The following is a 23135-nucleotide window of genomic DNA, read 5'->3' on the forward strand; positions in this document are numbered from 1 at the left end:
TGTGGGACACAGAAGAAAGTGACTGACAATCTGCCCATATAGGCAAAACAGTTTTTCAAATTTTCTGCTTCATGGAAAAATCTGCCAGATAGTATGGGCCTGTAGGCTGAAGAGGGATGCTCCAACGTTACAGAAGAACTTGGGTTGACTGTCCAGGCAGTGAAAAGTCTCTGTTGATTCTAGAGTTTTGGAAGTTGCTTACAATGTACTTCTTATTTACTCAGATAATATATCCTTCTGGGGATATACAGAATAATAGAAATGGGTTCATTTAAAATGTAAGCACTAACTAGAAATATGCCTAAGGCATTGGCCAAACAGTGTTGTAATTACTATAGTTGTTGTGTGATTATTTGGGTCTGGATAGTCAGAAAATGAAAGAACAGTCTCTGCTTACATACCCACAATGGCCATAATGTCTAGCAAAAGTGTGATTACTGAATCAGCCTTTTCTTAACTCAACGCAGTTGCCCATTGAAAATCTGAATAGGTATCAATGGTGTGATATACATATTTTAGTTTTCCGAATTCTACGAAATGGAACACATCCATCTGCCAGATTTAGATTTCATTTCTTTGAGTACCCTTTGGGTTACTTCCTGCAGGTAGTGGTGTTTGGTTGTATAAAGAACAAATTAGAAATTTCCTCATAATTTCCTTGGCTGTTGCCATGTGATGGGAAAGTCTTTTTTTTTAAAAAAAATCCTTCACTATTGACATATTGTTTTTAATGAAATTCTGAGACTTTCAGCACATTTCCAATCACTAATTAATTGATTTCTGTCCTACATTGTGCTAGAGGACCTAGCAGATCTGTATGTGATTGGATGTGTGTTATGTATGTGAGATGATTCCTGTTCCTGATTATAATTCATAACTGAATTAATAATGAAGTCAGTTCTATATCATCTGGTAGAAATCCAGCAGTTTCAATCATTTTACTTCATTGTACAGTGATCTTAGCCTCTTCTCTGAACCAGGTACTCAATTATAATTATGGACTGGGCTCTAAAACACCTCTAACCCAAATCTACCCAGTCATTAGGAATAATTCTACTATAAACTGACCACAAGTTTAACATTTGCTTAACAATAGGTGAATGCATGCCATATGAGACTGTTGCTTCCTTTAATGTCCTTAAGTCTAAAATGTCACAGGAGTCTAGTTAGCTGTAACAGAGACTCTGCCATTTGGCAATTCCTTTAAGGTTACTGGATATATTAAGGTTGGTTGTCTGAAAATCTTTGACTGTTCCTCTCTATTCTTATAATGCAATGCTGAATTTGGCTCTCCATTAAATTTTTCTGTCTGGATTTGATTATCTCTGTGATCTGTTTTATTAGTTTGTTCTAAGGCCTATTTCTTAGCACTTAGATATACCAACTTTTTTAGTGATAAGACAATGATAATTCTGATAATATAATTAACATTCCATAAATCCCATCTAAATTAGATATCCTCTCAATTAATTGTTCCATGTTCAAACTGTCTAGCATATTATACAGAGATTCAAATTCCTCAATTATAATTGTTTTTCCCATTTGTCACTGTGGGAAAAAACTCTCTTTTATGTAATTCATGCTTTTATGAATTCCCAATTGTCTTACCAAATCTACTGATGATGTTAATGAAGCTGTGAGGCTGATTGCTGCTGCATAGAACAGTAAAAGCCTCTCTGGATTTCAAGGCAGCTACCTAGTTTGTCAGCAGCCCAAGAATGGGATTCAAGGAGAGCCTGCAACCGTGGTAAAGAGAGAGGGGGAGAGAGATGTCTGTCTGAAAAACACACAGGGGATTTTGTTCAGGGAAAAAGCACATGTGGCCGGTGGAGGGGTGGCTACCTAAAGGCAGAACCAGCCAGTTTGGAACCCAGGTGCCTCTGGAGTTTGGATATAGCATCTAGACACTGTTTCAGAGAGGTTATAAAAGGAAAATCCCAAACATTTTCCCAAAGCTTGGGGATAAAAGAAAAGAAAGTCTGATCAGGTGGGATGGGAGCACCATGTGCAGCTCTACCCTGTGCCCATGGCTAAGAAGCCTCAGGCAAATTACTTTTTCATGAATTCATACCCAAAGCATTGGGTGCCAAATATAGCACAAATAATAAAAGCCCAGAGACAGATATTGGGGTTCAACCTGAAGAATCAGAAAAGCAAAGCAGCCAAGCCACTAGAGAGCTCTTACCTCTAAGAAACCCTCACACTGAAAGAGAGCTAGTTCCTATCTCCTCCCAATTTATATTCCTCTTTAGTGCTAGGATTAAAGGTGTGAGGCACCACCATCTGGATCTGTTTCTGCACTGATCTTGTGCAGCCCAGAGTGACCTTGAACTCACAGAGATTTGTAGTGATGAGGCGAACAGGCCTGCTTTTCGTCCCTCCTGGCTCCCGCACGGCTAGCTTCACCCGAAATAATTACATGGAAACTGTATTCATTTAAACCCTGCCTGGCCCATTAGCTCTAGCCTCTTACTGGCTAACTCTCACATCTTGATTAACCCGTTTCTAATAATCTGTGTAGCACCACGGGGTTGTGGCTTACTGGGAAGATTCTAACCCACGTCCACCTTGGGCTGGAGCTTCATCGCGTCTGACTCACTGCCTTCTTCCTCCCAGCATTCTGTTCCGTCTACTCCACCTATCTAAATCCTGCCCTATCAAAAAGCCAAGGCAGTTTCTTTATTAACCAATGAAAGTAACACAGATGGATGACCCTCCTCCATCAGAGATCCATCTGCCTCTGTCTCCCACATCCTGGGATTAAAGGTGTATTACACTACTGCCTGATCTCTAATGACTTAGTTTTATCTTCTGGTCTTCAGTCTAGCTGCATTTATAAAACATATATAAAATATCACTATAGTGGAGGAGCAACAGTGACCTCCACTGTCTCTTCTTCCCCTATCCAAAATGGGCCTGCATATCTTTCTAAACCTCTCTATACTACTTCCTTTGTCTCTCTATATGATATTTGTCCTCCCAATCCTCTATTTGAATTTTTTGCAAACCTATCTTTTGTTCTAGGTAATTAATAGAATCTCCTCCTTGTATTTATTAGGAGCAGTTTATAATCCCAAACAAGACAAAATTTTCAACATTTAAACATTATGTTTAAACAAAATCTAAACATAAAAGTATTTGCATTTGAATCAGCTAGTAAGATATCCATATAATGATAAATTATAGATTGATAAAATTGTTTATGAATTATTTCCAATGGCTGTTGTACAAAATATTGATACAGGATGGAGATGTTTACTATCCCTTGAAGAACTTTCCACTGATATCTTTTAACAGCCTGGGAATTATAAATAGGCACTGTGAAGGCACATTTTTCTCAGTCCTGTTTTTTGTAAAGGTATAGTAAAAAAGCAGTCTTTTAAGTCAATTGCTATAATAGATTATCCTTTGGGTAATAAATAAGGCAAGGGAATGCAAGGAAATTCTCTATAATGTGCCCACTGACTGGATCACCTTATTAATATTTCTTAGATCTGTTACCATTCTTTGTTTTTAATGACAAATACAGAAGAATTCCTATCAGAGTCTTTTGGGTAGCAGCCCCTTAGGCCCCTTCAGGGTCTAGTCAAGATGCTACAGCCCATGAGGGAAATAACTACAAGATCTGAGTGTGGGTGAAAGAAAATGAATCAGCTCACACAGTTCTTCTCATAATTTTTATTGTCCGTTTTTTCTCCTCCAAATTTTCTAGTTTATGTACACATACAGACACAATCATCAATTCTCTGGCAATAACAAGGTTACAGGACTTGCATTTTTTCAGGGTCATAAAAGCAGATAATAAGTACACAAACTGTAATTATATAACTGTAACTGTCAGCTTTATGATTCAAAGTGGGAATGGTTTGTGAAAGCCTTTGTGGAACTCTTAAGGGGGAAGGCAGTTAATTAAGAGAGGGAAATTAAATCATTAGAGGAACTTAGGAGGGGAATTTGTGTGTTTTGTTACATTCTTAAGTGACTAAGCAAAGAGCTAAAATGTTATCGGTAGAAACCATGAACAAGACAGGAATCATCTTTTACTCAGCTTGCAGCTTTTTCCCAGGGGGCAGATGGAGTATCAGGTAATTAGGCAACTACATAAACAAGCAGGGGAATACTGCTGCATTTGATCTGCATCAGCATTTCTGCCAAATGTTTAGCAGGCTGGTGCGGGGGGGAGGAGTCAAATATAAGAATTACATTTACACCTAAGTGATAGAACAAGGAGGAGGACTTTTAGTAACATAACAAAAAATCAGGACCATGACTCTTTCCAGCTGTCTGGACTAAAATAAACTATGGCTTTGTTCCTGTGGTGTCTGTGAAAAAAGCATTGTGTTTGTTCAGAGTTGGGCAAATGGTTAATACCTTGTTTCTGTTATCTCATAAGGTTAAGAGAAAAATGGTTAATCTTCTAAGCTAAGATCTTGTATCAATAAACTGAGGTGAAAACATTAAGTACAGAGCATTAGTAGCCTGTTTAGGATTATAACAGCGTTAATTGGGATAGCACTTTCTATATTGATATAGGTGAATCCAAGGCAAGCATTCTTCCTGTCTTCTCTGAGGGCTAAACATCAGCCATTTCGGACATACATGTCTGAAATGTCCTTGGGTGTCTGTGAATGTCTCAGTTGAGATCTCATTGTCTGCACATTAATACTGACCAACTGCCTGCCGAAGGAGATAATAGCAGAGGGGCAGACTTCTAAGTTTATATTGGGGAAACTGGAACATGGATCTGGTTGTGAGAACAAAAGTTTTTGCTGTGTGATTACTTCACCAGAATCTCACATCGCTGGAGGGAGTCATCCAATATACCAATGCTTAAGGGAAATTGTGCCCAATGAACAATTAGCACATTGTAGTTCTGTAGGAAAAATCCCCAAGCTGTAATGTAAGGGAAAGAACTGGTGTGGGACAATTCTATATTCTGTCACTTATGTTTTAAATAAACGCTGATTGGCCAGTAGCCAGGCAGGAAGTATAGGTGGGACAACCAGACAGGAAGTAGAGGCGGGGCAGTGAGAACAAGAGTTTTCTGAGAAGAAGGAAGCCCATTCCTCCCCAGTCCTCTCCAGACACCGGAGAAGCAGGATGTAACCTGCCCTGCTGAAAAAGATACTGAGCCATGTGGCTAACTTAGATAAGAATAATGGGTTAATATAAGTTATAAGAGTTACAAGAAGCCTGAGCTAATGGGCCAATCAGTTTATAACTTATGGAGACCTCGGTGTGATTTTCTTTGGGACTTACTAGCTGTGGGAACTGGGTAGGACAGAAACCCCAACAAAGCAGGCCCTCATGTTACAAAGAACTGTGGCTTCACACAAGAAATCTGCAAGGAGGACAGTTAATACATTCAAAAGGCAGCATTCCTTATTGCCTTACAAAATTAGGTTATCTCCATCAGATGTGCATCTGGTGGGTTGACCTCTGAACTCTCACTGTATAATTCTGCGACCTGCCAAGGACTGATTGCTTCTTCAGTATGGTGATCATTTAGCTGCTCCTGTACCAGCTGTTCTACTGTCCGTAATTTTTCTTATGTTAAAGGTTCCACCCAGATGGGATTTTCAGTTAATTATTTTAAATGTAGGGAAGTTGGTAACTTTGAAAGACCAGCAGCTGTTGTGTCTTGCTTATGCACAATCTGAACAGTCAGTGACTCTTCTTGATAATATCTTTTTTATATTTCTCTCAGAGGCATTCTTTATTTTATGGTTTGTTTCTGAGATTGAGGAATGCTAATCTGGGTTTACCATTGTTGTAACAAGTCACACCCCCATAAATTCATTGCTATTGGTCACATATGGCTTTAATTTCCTTACCTATCCTACTGGCCCTATACGTTTGGCCCACCTTGTTCTTTTTTTAAATTCTTTTACCAGAGGTAAAGTTCCAACACCTGGAAACTGAATATTTACCTTCTGAAGAAGCCATTCTGGATGCCAAGATGTTGGAGAAATTATTGTTACATCCAAACCTATGTCTATAATTACAATGTCATTCACTTGTGTTTTTAGCTTTGTTCTTTGAACATTTAAAGAAGCATTAAGTTTTTCAATTGCTCTGTGGATGAGTTTCACCAATACTGACAGGGAATGTTTGAAATAAATTTGAGATTGGCGCCTGTAAGAGGTCCCTAAGGTGTTTCCCAATGGCAAAGGATTATCTTGTCTGTCACTTGTTGATCTGCATTCATTGGTCCAATGTTGGCCTTTGCTGTACCTTCTGCATATTTCAGAAGGTCGGGTCTTCTGTTTGGATCATGTCTTGAAAAAGCATTGTTTCTGGGAATGCCTTGCCTTTTCAGATGACCTTATTTACCACATTAAAACATCTGACCTTTTGAACTTTCTTAAAATTTTTAGAAATCACTTCTATCCAAGTATCATCATGAGTGTGAGATCCAATATCAACTATATTTCAGATCCATTCATCTATGGGGTCTGATCTTGCCTTTAAAGGCCTAATCATCCTTTTGCATTCTGAGTTATCATTATTAAAAGCCAAGGATTCAATTTATATTTGTCTAGCTTCTTAGTCCGATAACATTTTATACACAGCTAAAGTCAATCTTTGTTTAAAAAAAATCAGTGAAGGGTTTTTGGAGCCTTGTATAATTTTAGTAATGAATCAGTCCTCTTTCCTGATTCTTCATCCCTGTCCCAAGCATCCAAAGTTGCTGTACAACATATGGCCAAGATGTGATCATCAAATCTAAACTGTCTTTGCAAATCAGCATGCTCACCTTCATTGAGAAGCTGGTCTTGGGAAATTTCCATACCTCTGGCCCTACTCCATTGTTCTGTGATCCTAGCTTCCTTTCTCCCCCTTATTTTTCATTGTAACTGAGAACTACCTTCTAAGATTGCTGTAGCTAAAGCTTTTCAGTCTTGTGGGGGTATTTCTGTTCTGAGTTCTCTATGAATTTAACATTTGTTTCACAGAGTGTGAATGCATACCATATGAAACAACTGCTTCTTTAAATCTTTTCAAATCTAACATTTCTACAGGATCCATTTAACTTCTGATAGCCTTGGGGCTGCCTGTCATCTGGTACTTGTTCTTGTATGATAACTGGATATTGGTTTTCTAATAGCCTTGGGTTGTTCCTCTTCAGTTTCATAATTCAATGTGGTAGGTTCTGTTCTAAATTACTCTGTCTGTGTGTGAATATTTGTCTTAGTTTCATTAGTAGATCTTTCTAAGGATTGTATTTTATCAGTCAATTTTTTTATACTTGGAACCAATATCAAGCTACTTTTTAAAGTATATAACATGAATTACCAAAGTGATAATTATAATTAACATGTCAATCCCAGCTAAGCTGATTATTCCTCCATTTAATTTTTTTCATTTTCAAACCATACAGCGTCCTCTCTGTATCATAATATTGCTCCCCATTCTTAACGTTAGAAAGACTTTTGTTTTGAAATTTTCTTTAAAGACTTTTGAATAAAATTTCATTTCCTCCTTAAGAATTCCTGGGTGTCTCACCAGATCTGCTGACTTCTCAGTTTTTCTACAGCAGCAGTGTTTGACTGTGGGGAGTGCCTCGGGGTACCTAGGTAGCCAGGCTAGTACCGTGTGCCCACTGGAGTGGCAGCGGGACGCCGCTGCACTGCACGATCTGGGTCGAGAGCACTTGCAGCTTCTTGCATATCCCCAGGGGCTGAGGGTGTGCAGCAGTGGCAGCAGCAGTAGAAGACTAGCAGGTGCAGGCAGGTGTCAAGGCAAGCAGGCTGGTCCAGGGAAAGCCCACAAGCTTCAGGGAGAGGGAGTGAGCCACCTGAAAAATGGACACGGGGGAGGGGGATGTGCAGGAGAAACCTGCTTGGCAGGAAGTGAGGGCACAGAACTGACTGAATGACAGCCAGCAACTGTCTCGGGATCAGGTATCAGGGTAAAAAGTGGATTGATCAGAGAAACGGTGGGGGAAACAACCATTGGACTCCTCTCTCTTTCCTTCCTCCATCCAAAAAGGGCCTGTGAATCTTTCTAAGCCCCTCTTTTCTTATTAAGCCCCTGCTAATAATTCATGGGTCTCTCTCTATATGTCCTGGGTCCTTCAAAACTTCTATGGCTAATCCTAGTCAGCTAGTAGTAGCTAGCTCCACCCTCTGATTCAAGGTAAACTTTATTGTTAGTACCAGGAGTGTCAGAGTCTGGTCAAAATATCAGTGAGACCATGTAGCCCTGGCTGTCTTCAAACTTGCTGTAAAGACCAGGCTGGCTTCAAATTCACAGCGATCACTGCCCTTGACTCCAGAATGCTGGGGTCACAGATGTGCACTTTTCTTGCTTTTTCTGCATGGCAAGTTTCTTACTCCAAACATTGTAGTAAATTTCAGTTTGGGTATATCGTAAATGTTGATATTCCTAAGTGCTCCCAGGTATGGCTATTGTTACTCAAAAGGATTTCACCATTTTGAATCTATCAGTGAAGGTTTGTGAGAGGGTAATATAAAGTAGCCTTTACAACCTCTGATTTATAACTCCTAATATATGTTCTAAGTGCCTTGTGGCCATCGGCCATTAGTTCTCCTGCCTGGCATGTGTGAGTGCCCTGTGGCCATCTGTAATTTGCATGTGTGAACAGACAAGATTCCTAACCACCTACTAACTAAATTATTATTCTTTATGACTCAATTGGCAGGTTCCCCCCCCCCCCCCCCCCCGTCTGTCAGTAGTTTCTTCACACACAGTGTTTAGTACTTTGCTGAATACATGAGCTATCTGGCTTCATGGTTCTCTTTTTCTCAGTGTGCCTCTTACCTTATGATACTCTGTCCCATCAACTATAGTCACTTTGATTTTCTTGATTTCTCAACTCCATTTCTGTCATCAAATTGTCTACCGTTTGTTACTTTGTGTTTCCCTCCTGGCAACACAGAATGTCTTCCAGGGCAGTAAGTTAGTATATAGTCAGCTTTTTTTTTTTTTTAGAGTCATTTATTTATTATGTATACAGTATTCTCAGTATTCTGTCTACATGTGTGCCTCAGGCCAGAAGAGGGCACCAGATCTCTTTACAGATGGCTATGAGCCACCATGTGGTTGCTGGGAACTGAACTCGGGACTTTTGGAAGAGCAGGCAGTGCCCCTAACCACTGAGCCATCTCTCCAGCCCCCTATAGTCATCTTTTCACCGCTGTGGCAAAATACCCAAGAAAGACAACTAAATGGAAAAACTTTCTTGAATTCCCAGTTTCAGAGATTTTAGTCCATGATCACTGCATTTTGTCACTGTAGACTTGAGGGGACACAGAGTGTGAGTCTTCTGACCCTTGACTTGTGCAAGGTTAGCAGTCATCCTACTGGACAGTAGTCCTCAAGACAGTTCACACATACTACTTCAAGACTACTTCCAAGTGGAACGGTTCTTCAGTGTAGTAGGGACACACACAGAAATCATTGAATGAGGACTAGATCTTTCTCTTCAGGCTATGACAATGGTAATAACTTCTTAAGGACTACCCTCAAGTATCAGAATTGAAACAGTGATCAATCAGACCACTCCTTGATCAGAACTGCTAGAATTATGCATAGCCCTGCCCCTCCCCCACCTAGATCCAAAGCTACGTCAGCCCTTGAAGATGGACTTGTGATCACAAGGCTCTTTTGGTGTTTGTTGTCACAAGTGTAGCCACATTAAATAAAGCTGTCTTTGCTTGTTCCCCCTGACCCCCCCCCCAAAAAAAAAACAGAAACAAAATAGCACCCTGGTTTAGTTTGATTTGGTTTTGAATATTTGTTTTCTTGGTTTTGAGTGAGGGAGGTTAAATCCATTCACTCTATTTTGGCCAGAAGTCATTACTACTCTTTACATCTTTTTGTTTTGATTCAAGATCAATATATGGCAGGCGTTACCTGTCATGTTTTTGGTTTTTATCAAAGACATTTCACTACTTTTTCATGAGCCATGAATTGACATTCCAGGCTGGATTTGTCTGTTTCCTCATCAGTAATCAGGTTAAATTTCTGTACTGCTTTCTTGAATGGGACTTTAAGTGACCTTTCATGCTGAGTTTGATCACATGTAAAGTAGAATGTTGAAGATCTTCAAATTATTATTTTTATATACTGTAATTTGAGAATATCCAGTGGCTGACGGTGGCACTTAGGAGGTAGGAGCTCATGGATCTCCATGAGTTTGAGGCCCAAAAGGTTTATATAACAAGTTTCAGGACAGTCAATGCTACATAAGGAGACCTTGTCTCAAAAAACAAACACAGGAGGAGAAAGGAGAAGAGGTGAGAAGAAGAAAGGATGAACCCATGGAATTTTGAGACCTTAAAGATCCTATTCTCAAACTTCTTTTACATGGCTGTTTTTGATAACCTTGTTGCAACTAATTATTACTTGGTAGTTACAAAATCTTTTCAACATCAGTTAACTAGTGTTTTCTTGAAGACCTACCCTGCTTTTCTTTTTGAGTATCATTAGGAATTCAGATTATCTTTACATTATATTGTATTTATTGTATTTCATTATAATTTATTATTCCTCCTTTGTTCTTGCTTTCTCTTTGTGTCTATCAATGTGTGTGTATGTATATGCACACACACACACAAACACACACACACATGCACACATAGATCAAATCCAGGGCCTTGCACCGCTACGCAAACACCATGCCAAAGAACTGCACCATGGCCCTTATTCATTGGAACACAAAAATAATCCAGATTTGGTCAATGTGATCCATGTTGCCATTTAACCATAAAGTATGGGTTAAAGTGGGCTATTTTAGGCCTCACATAATCTCTACTAATCTAATAATAGGAATAGAGAAAAGCATCCCTAGGTTGGATGCTTGCTCAGGCCCTGTGCATGACCAACCCAGAGTGAGACTTGAGTTGAGGAGAGTTGCTTCTACTATCAACATCTCCTAGTTCTGTTTTTGTCTCCTGTTTTAGGCGTGTCACCTGGTTCTGTTCCTGTCACTTTTGTTAAAGGCACACACACACACACACACACACACACACACACACACACACACACGACACTTGCTCTTCTGTTGAACACCTCTGTCCTCCTCCTTGATTACTTTCAGTATCAGAGAGCAGCAATTTGCCATTGAGTCTCCACCCAACTGTACATGCCTCAAGAACTCTGTCCTCTGCGACCCTGTGGTGGCCTTGGCCTGCCTCTTCTGTACCTCAGTAAGGCTTTTTCAGTAAACCAATTCTCTGTTTTTCTATTTACAGAATCTTACCTAGACATATGGCCTGCTGCCTCTGCAAATATAAAACTGATATTGAGGTTGTCTGCAAGACAGTCAAACTGCATTGCCATACTGGATGTCTGACAAACACCACACATTGTCGTGAGTCTCTTGCCTGATGAATGTTTTAATTTTATGTCTTACTTTTTAACTAGTTATGAAAAAGACTCATCCACACCTTCTCTTTTGCTGAAAGTTGGATTCTCAGCTATTATTGCATGATTAGATAATAGAACTGTTCCATATGCAGAAAGAGCAAGAGAAAGGGGTAAATGGGAGAGAGATAACATAGATGACCACAGACTCTTCACTATGCTGTCTGCCTGGTATCCTGCTTCCAATAATTACTTTTGCATATAGTACACTTCAGTCTGTAAGCTGGCTTTATGTACATTAGGTCTCAAGTGATCTCCTACTTTTGATATCTCTAGACAGATTTTGTTTGGTTTCTTTTCTTAATTTTATAAGTGATGCCTTTTTTTAAATTTATTTATTTATTTATTAAAGATTTCTGTCTCTTCCCTGCCACCGCCTCCCATTTCCCTCCCCCACCCCCAATCACGTCCCCCTCCCTCGTCAGCCTAAAGAGCAATCAGGGTTCCCTGCCCTGAGGGAAATCCAAGGACCATCCACCTCCATCCAGGTCTAGTAATTTAGAATCTGAGAGCAGTGAGTGCTGCCTCACTGTGCTGCTGGAGCCGGGAGCTCTTCCATGCCCACACCGACCACCTCCCTACTTGTTTTGAACCTCAGGCTTTTCTATCGCCAGATCATTCGTGTAATTTTAAGTGTTTTTCTAAACTGAATATCTCGGCACATGGCAATAATCCCAGCTCCTCAGGAGGCTGAAGCAAGATGATCCAAGTTCAAGGCCAGTCTAGGCAATTTAGTGAAAACCTATCCCACTTTTTTTTAAAAAAAAAAATATTTTAAAAGGGGACAGGGATACAGCTTGGTATTATAGCTTGTGCTTAGCCCTAAAATATTTTCTATGTATTAGGTTTATTAGCAATAACTTCATCCAAAATATGACCGTTTTCTTGCCTAAATAGTTTGAATGCAAGTCTTTAGCCTTGATCTGGAGAAGAGAAATAGAAGTGGCATTTGACTGTCTATATGAATGTCATTTATTTTTAATTTAGGAAACCAATTACATTATTCTTTTTTTTCCCACAGAAATGGCAAATAAGCATTTCTCTTATTTTACACATCAGAGGTGTCAACTGCTGTTGCCTCTTGCTTGAGTTATCACTTCCTAATTCTGAGCAGTCCACAGACACACATTTTTCTTTTCACCACTCTTTCAGGCCCTCACTACCACCTCAAATCCTCTCAATTCTCCTGGGAAAGAAACACAGCTACACAGTGACCTACTTGACCTTCCTACTACCAGAAGCTTTGTATTGTTCCCATGTGGACCTGGAAGAATGAGAAATGAAGTGAGAACAGGCTTCAGACAAGAGTAGCTCTGACCTTGTGCATTTTATGAGTTCGAGTAATGTTTTATCCAGAAATTGCTATTCTATAAATTGATTTTACATAAGAATAAAACCCAGTACATTAAACATGTCTTCACCTACACCTCATAACCCCCTTCACTCAGGCAAGAACCAGAAAGATGCACAGAGAGGATGCTCCTGTTTCAGGAGCTAGAATACATGGCAACAGAACCTATAGGAAGAAATTGGGCGGGTAGGTGGAGAAGGACACCCATCCAGATGTGAATGAGAGGCACCTGCTTTAGCATTTCTGGCCTCATTCCCCTCAAAGGTTGTCCATCACCATCGTTAGCTGAGGTTGTATCAACAGAGGGCACATTGAAACGATGGAGAGAGGAAACCTAGTGGGCCTCTCGAATCTGAGGCAGATGGTGTAGATGTAGAAGCCTGAGGAGGTTCAGTCAGCCATGCAGAGAAGAAAAGCTGGCTTTGTCTTCAGGCTCTGGGTCTCTCTCTACTGGTCCACTGGCTGTCTTGAATAGACTTCCTGTGTGCACACTGTGGAATGTTCCCAGGTGGTGCCTACTTTGCCAATGACACTCTTTCTTTCGGTTGCTCCCATTTCACAGAATTTAGTTTAGTGTGTAGTTTAGTGTGTTTACACACACACACACACACACACACACACGGCATACCAGTATTTGCTGGCCCATAATTTATTTGACTACAGTGTGTGACTATGAGCTGAGAAAGGGGTAAAAGTATTCTCTGACTAAAAACAATCTCTCCATCTCTGACAGTTGAGGAAGCATCTATAGGGAACCCAGAAGGGGCATTCATGAAGGTGTTGCAGACCCGGAAGGAGAATAACAGCACTGAACTCATTATTGAACCAGAGACAGGCTATTCAGACAAAGAAAATGCCATGTACTCCAGCTCCATGGAAGAAGAGATCGACTTTAATAATGAAAATGATGTTATGAGTGCCCTGAATTACATACTGCCATATTTCTCCTAGGGAAATCTGGAAGATGTAGTATCAACAATGTTACCATACATTAAACTGCTGTTTTCTCATGACCAAGATTCAGAGAGTTCCTTGGGATCTTTGCAGAATGATACACAAAGTCTTTTTCCTACAAATGAATCTGAATCTGGTAACTTCACTATCAAAAATAAATTGAATAAACTTTATTTTCTGGAAAAGTTATTAGATGAAGAAATTGATGAGGTTAAAAAGGAAGAGAAAACTATACTACATAAGGAGAAGTCTAATAATTCAGGTAAAAAATTTAAATGACAAATATTTGGAAAGAGTTGGACACCTGCCCAGGCAGAGGAAAACAGTCTTGCAGAGATTGAGAAGGCAGAGAAAAGACTCCACAGCCTGAACAGAGTGCTCAAGAGGACAGGAAGCATACAGAAAAGGCACTTTAAGGGAGTGAGTGACAAGAGCCTGTGGGATAAGCAGAGTGTCCAGACGCCTGTGGAGAGTATTGCCAAAGACGGACAGCTCGGGAGCACACCCACAGTGGAGTATCAGCAACTCAGTATTGTTCAGAAGATCAGAAAATTAGTGAGAAATTCCTTCCACCCAGAGCCCTGCTCCCCAAGGAGCATGGGGAGGCAGTGTCTTCTTCCCCAGAACAGTCGCTGGTGGACAAGACTCTCACTACAAAATCGCTGCCTGAGTTCATAGACAGACGAAAAGACTTGTCTTACACCATTTTTGTTTTAGAAAGTGCAAATTTAAATGTGAAAAGAACGAAGGGGTCTAACCCTAGTTTACTGTCTGAAAAGACACATAGAAACCTTAGGAAGAAAAAGTATCATTTCCGGTTGATTGCAAAGAGTCCAGCATCCTCTGCAGTGAGGAGCCTGGTAAATTCCCCTGCAGGAGGGGTCTTTTCATCTTTAGGAGACCTGAGTTATGCAGAAAAGCCTTTTGCACAATTAGATGCTGCCTTAGGACCTCCTTCCAAAAAACCTCTGGCTGCATCTGATATTGATAATATTGAAGAACACATCTTTGAACCAACCACCCCTATGTCTGAAGAACCTATATCAGAAAATATATTCCCTGAAATGACTGCTGTAGAGTCTCTGAGGTACTCTGAGAATCCTATTGTAGAGTCTCATGTGCCTACCTCCGATTTAATTCCAACAGACATCACTGTGCCTGAAGAAGCTGCATCAGAAATTATACCCTCTGAGAATCCTATTGTAGAGTCTAATGTGCCTGCATCTGGTTCAATTACAACTCTTCAGCAAGCCAGCAAGCCACAGTTAGACTTCATCTTGGGGCCTGACTCCCATGAATTTGCTTACTCGTTGCTGATGTCACCAGGTGAACGCTTTGAATCTCAGCTAAACCAGCAGCTGCGGCCCCTCATCCCCAACAACAACGTGAGAAGGCTTATTTCTCACGTTATCAGGACTTTGAAGATGGACTGCTCTGATCGCAGTGTGCAACTGTCCTGTGCCAAGCTCATCTCCAGAACCGGCCTCCTGATGAAGCTTCTCAGTGAGCAACAAGAATTCAAGTTGTCCAGGGCCGACTGGGATACGGACCAGTGGAAAACTGAGAACTACATCACTGAGAGCCCAGAAACCCAAGGTGGACAGAAGGGTCTGGAACCAAGTCAGGTGAGGACAATGTTGGAACTGAGTCCCCTGTACCCTCTCAGTCATTTAAGCAGAAAGACTGGAGGCTTCTATTCCAGATCTTGTATTGTCCACATAACACTAGCCCAGCCAAGACAGTGGTTCTCACTATGGTTCTAAATTTATTGACAGAAGGCAACCTAAAACTCAAAACATAAAAATTGTGTTAGATAGGTAGCACATTTAATTTGGTACGTTCTTTTAAAATCTGCAAGCTACTAATGTAGAAAAGTTTTATTATTTTTTTCATATTGTCATTTTGTTTTATAGTGTTGGGGATTAAATTCAGGACCTTGTATACATAATATACAAGGACTTGATCACTAAACTATATACTGTAGCCCATAGTCTTGCTTTTGTTTATTGTGCTATTGGGGCATTCTGTTTTGTTTTGTTTGAGACAGGGTCTCACTATGTAGTTATATCTAGCCTAGAAATTGCTGTGTAGACCAGGCTGGCCTTGAACTTTCAGAGATTCACTTGCTTCTGTCTCCAGAGTGCTGGGATTAAGAGCCTCACCAAGCCCAGCTCTTAGTTTTATTGAGTTAAAGTCTTTTTGTATAATCCAGGATATCCTAGAACTTACCTGGTGTTCTAGGTTGTCCTTGAACTTATGGCAGTCCTCCTATCTTAACTTCCCGATTGCTAGGTTATATATATGTTACCATTCACAAGCCCAAGAAGGAATTTTAAGCAATTAGCCTTCACTTTCTGTCATTCTTTTAATTTTATTATTATTTAATAGCCACACAAATGTCCATTCATTTATTTCATATATTCCAGCGCACAAAAGAAGTTCCAGGATATGGCTACAACAACAAAGTCATCTTGGCAATATCTGTAACTGTAGTATTGACAGTGTTGATTATCATTTTCTGTCTCGTTGAGGTAAGGACAACAATACATTCCTGTGTCCAGCATGTGCCCGGTCTGTGTCATAGGTTTAGAGGCCGCGAACTGAAAACCTGAGCCACTGACCCTCTCTGTCTACAAATAATGCCCCCGAGTGTCCACAGGTACTCTGTGAAGTCGGGCTCCTCAATGTCAGGTCATTATGTAACGTTCTGATTTGGTGTCAGACTGGTGGTGTTGCGGTGAGAGGCTGTGGGAGCAGTGGAGAGTTCTCTGTCAGTGAGGATGGTGGAATTTTGAGGCTAGAAGGCAGAAATCATCATGGGGTCAGTTCATGACCTCCGGGAGGATGTCCTCTGGCCCCTGTACAGGCAGCACCTCCACACCTAATGTGGTTGTGACCTCCAGGGAAATCTCTGTAAAGTCCTATATTGCTCTTTAGTGGTGTGTACTGTTCACCACTGTGCTGGAATTTATTCACAGTTTCATTATTTTTTCTGCCAATTTAGATGATACTCTGTGAGTAGAGTAAGCATGCCCAGTATTTTGCCTACAGTAGATAACAGTGGTATTCAAAGAAGAGAAATGACGCATTCCATCAATTCTACTATGAGGGTGATAGAAATCAGTACTTATTAAAATAGCATCAGAGAAAGATGTTTGTGTACTTCTGTAGTCCTTGCTCCTAGGAAACAGAAGCAGGATGACCCTTAGTTCACAGTCATTCTCAGCAATGTAGTGAATTCAGGCCAGGGATATATGAAATGCTATCTTAAAAAAACAGATTAAATAGTAACAGACAGAGAAAAGCAATGGACAAACAGTGCGGGGACTGTTGGGGTCTGGGGATTTATATGGCCTGTGCATGCTAAGCATGAGCTATATTCCTAGACACTTAAGACTTTTGAGTAATTTAATAGTTTAGTCAACGGTGGAAAATGGAGTAAATGGTAAGAGAACAATTGCCTGACTGTTTTGTGGCCAAGTAATGAAAGCTTACTCCTTCTTACCTTAAAGAAACCATGCGAGAGAGAAAAAATAGCAGTGGTTTTAAAAATAAATGTGTGGGGGGAAGAGCTGTCTGTTTCCACTCCATAGGCAAAGGCCTTTGCTGGGTCTGGACGCTGTCTTCCACATCCTTCGGGATAGAAGGCTTGTGCCTGCTGAGCACAGCACAGAGTTCTCCATTCTTTGTCTGATCTAATCTCAGACTCCTTGGGAAGAGCTTATCAGCCTCTCCTAGGGTGAAGAGCACCTAGGCCCAGTGGCCAAACTAACAGTAAATCTCCATTCAATCCCCTGATCCCTAAGCCTGCACCTGGACCCTTCACTGATCAGTTTCGCCCCCTCAGAGACAAACAGGAAGTACTGGGAGTGTGAGAGTACCAGGAAACCATTGCAAACCACCCAAAGCGTTAATATATTTCGTGGTAAAACAACCCAGTGGAAAAGGAAAGTGTCTGTAGCCGAGGCCACTCATCTGCCGGCCTGTGTCTCCTCCTGTATGAGTTATGGATGTTCTTGTTCTCAGGGTGTTGCCACCTCAGGGGACGCAGGCTCCTTCTGTACTACGTCCTAGCTCTTGTCTAGCACTGTTTTCTCATTTGTACATTTTCCCACCGCCCCAGGAGAAAAGGAGCTTGAGACAGGGTTTCTATAGCCAGAATGACCTGGAATCCACTATGTACCTGAGGCTGACCTTCAGCTCCTGATCTTCCTGCCTCAGAATCACAGGCATGTGCCACCAAGTCCAGCTGGTGTGCTGACGTCTTTGTTTTGTGACTTTCCACCCTACTGATTTTCATATTACTTCCAGTATAGTTTTAGTTGATCTCATCAGCATTTTGGTTGTCTGTTGTTTCCAATACAAATAGTACTAGTTTTTCACCTGTCTTCCCAATTTAGTTTCCTTATTGTGTATTGAGCCCTTCTTGACAGGGCCACCCTGCAGCAGTGATAGAGGAGACCTCTGGACACCTTAGGCCACCCCGCAGCAGTGACAGAGGAGACCTCTGGCCAGGGCCACCCTATAGCAGTGATAGAGAAGACCTCTGGACAGGGCCACCCTATAGCAGTGATAGAGACATCTTGCTCTTGTTCTTGATCTCTTCAGCAGTGCACTTTTTAGGCTTTTGCTGTATACTTAGATGGAGTTAAAAATATTTTGAATCACCTGACCATGATAGTGCTTACTTTTAATTCCAGCACTCAGGAGGCAGAATGCTGTGAGTTCATGACCTGCCTGGTATACAAAGCTAGTTCCAGGACAGCCAGGACTGTTAAACAGAGAAACCCTATCTCAAAAAACAAAAAATTCATACTTTTAACAGAAATTATTTTTATTAAGAAGTATTTGCTGAATTTTATCTAAAATAATCAGTATAATATATTAAGTGAAACCTAAAGGATGGTGTTGTGAAGAGACAAAGAAGGGCAGAATGGGCTCCTGAGCTCACTGAACAGGTAAGACTTTAGGTAAGTAAAAGGAATTAGTAGATTTAGAAACAGTGGTCATTGTGATAAGCAGAATTATGTTTTCTCCCCAAACAGGTTTATTCCCACAGAACAAAAGAGGAAGATGAAGAAAGGTCCATAGGGTAAATATGAGACCATCTTTCACAGAGAACATGAGAGTTAGCAGAGAACTTGGAACTCACCTAATTCCCTCATCTGACAGGGAGAAGAAAATTGCCAGAAAGAATATGATCCTCTCTGTTGTTTTGCCTGGCTCCCAAAGAGGCACCTGGCACTAGCATGGATGCCTCTGCTGCCACCAGGCTTTCAAAGAAAGAGGGTGAAATCAATAGGCTTAGGCTGTACCAGCTTTTGTTAGTGTTGTCTGCTCCAGCTAGAGACTTCAGAATTGGATGCTTTGGAGAAGAAGCAGGGGAGCCCAGAGTTAGAGTGCAGGGCTGTGAGTGTACAGAGGAGGAAAGTCCATATCCTCATCCTGTTGGTCACCTTTTGAGCCTCTTCTTTCTTTGAGTGACACAAACCTCATAGAACTATAGCTGGGAGAGATTATGGACAATAGTTACCTTTCTTCTAAAGAGGAAATGAAGGACAATGGCAGAAATGTCTGGTCCTGTGGTCACTCTCTGGGGCATGTCAGAAAGAGGACCATTTTCTCCCTGGTGGAGCCCTTGTTTTTAGTTCCTCTCTGCTCAGGCTTTGGTCATATTTCACATCAAATCTGTACAGCGTATATGTCTGGAAAGTATGCTCTGAGTTTCCTAATTGTCCTTGGATTCAGAAAAGATAACTAATGTGTGTGTTGGTTCTCGTCATGTACTTTACTGCTTTTTTGGAGACATGGTTTCACACTTAGGCTGGTCTGGCACTCACTGTGTAGCCACGGCTGGCCTCAACCTCACAGAGATCCGCCAGCCTCTGCCTCTCCACCGCTGAAATTAAAGGTATTATGCACCTTTATGCCTGACTGGCCTCAGAATCTTGTTTCAGCCTCCCAAGAATTGGAATCACAGGCATGATCTATCATGCACAGCTACCTGTGCCCTTTAAACTGCTCTTACAACTCCTCAGCAGAGGCAGGCTGCAGGGTGAAACCCCGTGAGTCTGTGAGCTGTGCTGTGGACTTGGGCTTTGTACTTGGAGGATAAAGCAGCTAGGCAAGCAGGAACAGCCCCTCCCTCACCTCAGCAAGTCTGCCTGTGAGAGCTGATCTGCAGGAGAGCAAAGGGCTCCTGCCTAGAGTGGCTTCTTCAGAGGGAGAAGTTGGTTCAGTGGAATAAGTGGGACTACTGTCATGCTGGTGCCTCTGCTCCAGGACAATTCACAGGCAAAGATCTCCCCAGGGAGATCTTTTGGAAAGTTCCTAAAAGCCAGATATGCATGGAATTGTTGTTAAGTCCCAGTGCTGGGGTGATCTTTGTTATGGGGAGAGCCAAGATGTCCCCAGACAACACCACACACACACACACACACACACACACACACACACACACAGCACAATCACTAACTGTCTTCTGCTTGTGTTTTCTTCCAAGGAGTAAGAAATGCTACAAGGACAGTGAGAGTCAGGTAAGCCCGAGACTCGGTGCTGTGGCTGGAGAAGGTGGGGCTAACAGAACTAATGTCTCCCCTTCTGTTTCCTAGGAAGGATTTTTCTGGCTAAGGTGGCCACAGTGGCTTAGGGATATGTATAGACCTCTTCACGACACACACAAGAAAAACATGGCTCAGGATCTACAGGACAAGGAGTCCTCTGGAGAGGAGGAGATTTTCAAAAAGGATGTACCAAGGTAAATGTCTAGCTCAAATGAGGAGCTAAGGGCAAGATGCTCAGTGGCTCACAGATTTATTCAAACGTGACATACGAAAAAAGAGCATGACTGAGGGAATGCAGGTCAAGGAGTCCTCTGCACAGGACGATAGTGCCATTCAGGATGTACCATGGTAAATGTCTAGCTCAAATGAGAAGCTAAGGTCAACTTCCTCATTTCAAAGTTTGAAAGCCTTGGCATTGCTCTTCTTCCAGGGTCGTCAAGGGGGAAGTGATGCCGCCGGCCCTGAAACTGTCAGTCACTGAAGCAGAAGAGAGTGAAGGAGCTGATGACACTGAAGGCACAGAATGATCTGCTATCATTTATTAATAAATTACTTTTGGTAGATTCGTGTCAAAAGCCTTTGTACACAAGTGAAAGACCCCCACTCAATATGAACAGTAGCTAGCAGCAGTAACGTCATTTTTGCAAGGCTTGAACTTTTGAGCAACATAAACGAAAACTAGGACAAGGAAGTTCAACCACAAGGCAAGGGTGGAGGGCCAGACAGGATGTCTGCAGTCAGCCACCTGGCCCCAAGCAATGGGGAACTGAGCAAGGGAAAACCGTTTGTACCCTAGATAGAGCCAAAGTAGACAGTATATCTGATTACCAGGAAAGCCCCCAAAGCCCCAGACTGACCTTATATGAATTGTCCAATTAAAACCCTGTAACCATGCATCTCGCTTCTGTAGCCGTGCTTCTCGCACCCCTACCATATAAAAGCTCACTGCCCCAGCCTGTAGGTGCGCTAGTCTCCTGAGAGACTAAGACGCCCCAGGTACCTGTGTACTGAATAAAAGCCTCTTGCTGTTTGCATCCGGAGAGTGGTCTCGCTGTTCCTTGGGAGGGTCTCCCCAGTCTGAAAGACTGCCTACCACGGGGGTCTTTCACAAGTAAATGAAAATCGATGTAGAGCAGTTGATATTGTGGGCCAGTAAAGATAGCTCATTGTGCTATATTCCTTTACACTGTGTGAATATATGTCACTGTGATTGGTTTAATAAAGAAGATGACTGGCCTATAGTTAGGCAGGATAAGTTTAGGCTGGAGAACCAGACTAAGAGAATGCTGGGAAGAATAAGCAGGAGGGGGCCTCAAGAGACGCCATGAGATGCAGAGCAAGCAGAATGGAAAGTACGTACAGGAGGTAACGAGCCTTGGGGGCAGCACATATATTAATAGGGATGGATTAATTTAAGTTAGAAGAGCTAGTCAAGGGGCTAGAGAGATGGCTCAGTGGTTAAGAGCATTGCCTGCTCTTCCAAAGGTCCTGAGTTCAATTCCCAGCAACCACATGGTGGCTCACAACCATCTGTAAAGAGGTCTGGCACCCTCTTCAGGCCTTCAGGAATACATACAGAATATTGTATACATAATAAATAAATAAATATTTTTTTTTAAAAAAAGAGCTAGTCAAAAATAAGTCTAAGCTATTAGGCAAGCATTTATAATAATATAATATTATGTCTTAGTGTGGTTATTTGGGAACGTTTGGCAGAACAGAGCTGATCCGTGGTCTTGACAGAAGCCTCCCCTTACAGCTCATTGTGTAAAAGCAGTTGCCATGCAAGCCTTGTGACCTGAGTGTGAAGCAGAACCCAAGTAAATAAGATAAATGTGGAGGTTTGAAGATGGCTCCCCTAGACTCATCTATTTGAATAATTGCTTCCCAGTTGGTGGAACTGTTTGGAAAGGATTAAGGAGGGTGAGGCCTTGTTGGAAGAGATGTGTCACTGGGGGGCTTGAGGGTTCAAAGGCCCAGGCAATTCCCAGTTCTCTCTCCTCTCCCTCTTCCCAATCCCCACATCCCTTCTACCCTCCTGCTCTCTCCTCCCCAATAATATTTTTTCTTTTTATTTATTCTTATACAATGCCTCCTAATCACAGCCTCCACTCCTCCCAGTCCTGTCCCTCCTGCCTACCTTCCCTCTGCTCCAGATCCACTGTTCCTCTGAGAAAAGAACAGGCCTCTCAAGGGTATCAAGTGCACACAGCATAACAAGATGCAGTAAGACTAGGCACAACCCTCATTAAGGCTGACAAGGCAACCCAGTAGGCAGGAAAGGGACCCAAGAGCAGCCAAAAGAGTCAGATACACCCCACTCCCATTGTTAGGAGTTCTGCAAACACCCCAACTAAATAACCCCAGCATGTAATTAGAGGACCTGGCACAGACCCATGCAGGCTCTGAGACTGCTACTTCAGTCTCTGTGAGCCCCTGTGCGTCCTACTTAGCTGATTGTGTGGTCTGTGTTCTGGGGTCCTTGGCTCCTCTGGCTCCTACAATCTTTCCTGCCCCAAGCTCTCCCTAATGTTTGACTGTGGATCTCTGTATCTGCCCCCACCAGCTGCCTGAGGGAGCCTCTCTAAAGATGATTGGGCTAGGCACTGATCTAAAAGTATAGCAAAATATTGTTAGGAATCATTTCTTTGACTTTTTTTTATCAGTTGTGAAGAAACCTTGTACCATGGGGAGGGGAGGCCTCTTGGACCACGGATCAGCACAGACAACACAGAAACACCTGCTATCACAGAAAGATTCTTTATTAAGCAGTGAAGAAACAGCAGGTGCCCTTGCAGGTATCATTTTTAAGAAGAGAAAGAGGGGGGGTGTCTATGTGAGAATGGGCTAGGATGTGGTGGTGTTTTGATTGGCTG

At 41.9% G+C, this 23135-nt stretch overlaps 1 pseudogene; it reads left to right on the forward strand.

The window, feature by feature from the left end:
• The window catches only part of LOC121442355, an 89417-nt pseudogene extending 68282 nt beyond the window's left edge, over nt 1–21135 (forward strand).
• Nucleotides 21136–23135: the final 2000 nt, after the last annotated feature.

Source organism: Microtus oregoni, unplaced genomic scaffold, assembly GCF_018167655.1.
Source record: "Microtus oregoni isolate MIOR12 unplaced genomic scaffold, Mior012 000091F_ref0000469, whole genome shotgun sequence".
NCBI classification, from domain to species: domain Eukaryota; kingdom Metazoa; phylum Chordata; class Mammalia; order Rodentia; family Cricetidae; genus Microtus; species Microtus oregoni.